The sequence below is a fragment of the Zingiber officinale genome, chromosome 1A (assembly GCF_018446385.1).
Source record: "Zingiber officinale cultivar Zhangliang chromosome 1A, Zo_v1.1, whole genome shotgun sequence".
NCBI classification, from domain to species: domain Eukaryota; kingdom Viridiplantae; phylum Streptophyta; class Magnoliopsida; order Zingiberales; family Zingiberaceae; genus Zingiber; species Zingiber officinale.
Window position 1 is genome coordinate 118,040,686 of NC_055987.1, and position 2,928 is coordinate 118,043,613.

The 2,928-nt window shown below is 30.8% G+C and overlaps 1 long non-coding RNA gene across 1 annotated transcript; it reads left to right on the forward strand.

Annotated features, from left to right (window-relative positions):
* Nucleotides 1–456: 456 nt before the first annotated feature.
* LOC122029359 lies at nucleotides 457–2,291 on the forward strand. The gene is made up of 2 exons (XR_006125022.1): nucleotides 457–1,774; nucleotides 2,005–2,291. It is a non-coding gene; the product is annotated as an uncharacterized LOC122029359 (long non-coding RNA).
* Nucleotides 2,292–2,928: the final 637 nt, after the last annotated feature.

Here is a 2,928-nt window from a genome sequence, read left to right on the forward strand (position 1 = left end):
TTTGATTGTTGTTATTGCACTTTGATTAGTTTTGTTATGCATGATAGTTTGTTTGTTATCGCACTCGGTTAGTTTCATTTATGCATGAATGTTGATCTTGTGTCATAGGGTGACAATGTGGTACAAGTTTAACTTTATGCATAATTAAGTTTTGGTTAATCGTTGTTAAGGTTGTTTAGTTTAATTGCTTTTGTTTTTCTTGTATTTTGTTTTTCTTGTATTTTGTTGTCGTTGGACTGCTACCAAGGGTATTGTGTTTTTCCAGCTCTCTCAAGCTTCTTTTTTTCCCAATCCTTGTTCCTCTTGCATTATTTTTCTTGTATTATGTTGTTTTTCTTCTAAGGTTGGATCTTCTATTTTCAGATTTATGAAATGAGTTATGTAAAATGATACCACAACTTTAGATTGAACACTGATGAGGTATTTGATCATATTGTCTCAAACCATTGAGACTTAAATATCGCATATGATATACAGTCCAGAAGGTTCTTGCAAAACTACCTCCGGAAAATTGCAAGAAAATATTTTTCCTAAGGTATGTTATAGTTTTATATGTATTTTCTTTAGTTTATGTATTTTCTTAAGATATGGTTACTTTCCGTCCAGCTTGTGGATTGCCTATTCCTCTTCAAATCTTTCATTTACATGCCATGTTTGCCTGATAAGACACAGGCAGGTAGAAAATGATTGTTCTACTTATAACTTCTCTGCTGTTAGAAAATCCTGCCTTACTATATATTTAGAAATACATGAAAATTGATAGATTTTGGTCTGGAAGAATTGGCTATGATTGTTTCGCATCATGATTTTCTATCTTCCAAATTATGTTGAAGGTGGCGTTCATGATCTCTAATATGCTTTTAGAGCTTGGAATTTGTTTATTTCAAGTATGCTCACAGTCATGGTCACGTTAAGGAACTTATGCATAGTTAACTTCAAGGAATTTATATTAATTTACATTGTTGTAATGGCAATTATCTTTCCTTATGAAATGCTGGAAACTCATTTCATGGCAATTCATGAATTACCAAGTCACTTACCTTTTCTTGCAAAACTCTAGTGTATTTTATACCTCCGGAAATTGAAAGTAACCATTTTCTTGCAAAACTACCTCCAGAAATTGAAAGAAATTATTTTTCCTAAATCACTTACCTTTTTTTTCTTATAGGGCATAATTTGTTTGAAACCATGATGCTTTTTTTCTTCCTGCATTAGTAAATTGATGAGTGATATACTTTATTATCTTATTCTATCTTAGCCACCATGCCCATCGACTAATGTATTATCTTTGGTTCATGACGTTCTTATTGTTGAATTGATATTTTGTCATCATTGCAAGTTGCAACACATGAAATCTTCCATTGCAATTTGCACAGATTTGTCAAGAAATGCAGCAAAAAAAAGATTCTTCCATGGTTTGTTTGTCAGGTTACGTTTTTTCATAGTTCTCTTGTTTTGTTGCTTAATCTTCTATGTTTTTTGAGACAAGCAAAGAGTTTGTGTTGTGATTCCACTATTGAAACTTTAGTAGCATAGACATACTCCTTCCCTGCTCGTGCTTGCAAATTTATATGAATTTGGTAATAATTAACTTGGCAGTACTTTTGGAGATTGCTACTTTTGCATGAGGATGATAAATTTCTAATAATTTGTAGGAATGGTAACCTCAAAATTTGGAAAGTGGCATGCCTTGACAGCTTTTGAAGTACTGAAAGAACTTTTTTTTCTTGGTTGAGCTCCATTTAAGTTCTCCCTTTCCTTGTTCAGTTAAAAGGTTTTTCCTCTTCTTATCATCTTGAGTTGTTGATTTTTTTTTTTTTAAATTTGTTGATAGCTTGTTATTGGTTTTAGTATGTGCAATATTAATGTCCAATTTAATATTGAAATTGCATTGGTATGTTTATCTTTATTGACAGAATTGAATTGTTTCTTTATATATTCTTTATGTTGTGTAACGTGCTTTACTGATTAATGTGTGTTGTTGTTTTTTGTTTTCATGACTAGCAAGACATTATTATATCTTTTTTGGTGGGCACGTTCAATGCATGGGCAAATGACTTATGGGGGATTAATGAAGCCGACCACACATTACCATCTATTGGCTTTTTGTAAATGAATATATTTAGTTGCCTTTTTGGGGGGGAATTCATGAAGCTAAGTATTAATTGATGACTTATGTATATTTTTTGATGCTAGTTGTTGGGTTTTTGTAAAATTTTTAATCAGAATATCGTGTGATATAACTTTTGTAATACAATGATCATATTTTTGAATAATATATTTTGTACAAATGTGTTTGATTGGATAGTAAAATTGTAAAATCAATAATATATTGGTGAAAAAATAAGTGTTACTGTTAACCGGTAAAAGTGCTACATTTTAAAAATAAAATACAAATCTAAGTGTTGCATATGTATCAATAAGTGATGTGTATAAGAGGTGAAAAGTTTAATAAAAAGTGATGCATTTAATGAAAAAAGTGTTGTATTATTGGGTTAAAATAATTGTAAAAAGTGTTGCTATTAATAGAAAAAAGTGTTGTAATAGCTTAAGAGTAACAAAAAAAAAGTGTTGTCGCTGGAAGAAAAAAGTGTTGCATATAGACAAGCGTTGCCTTTGGTATATATCACAACAGTTTAAGAAAGTGTTGCATAAAATGACAAAAGCGTTACATTATATCTAACATGACAAGACCTGATAAGATAGAATGAAAAACGTTACCTTAGGTATAATGCAATATTTATATGGCCAAAAACAACACTTTAGTGGTGATGTCTTAGCCTCAATTTGTAGTAGTGAGAGATGTGCAAACCCAAAGAAGAAGTGGCATGGATTTTAGGGAGTTGAAAGCTTAGAATAATGCTTTACTTTCCAAAATGTTATAGTTCATATAGGATAAGTAGGATGCACTTTGTATTAGATGGATCC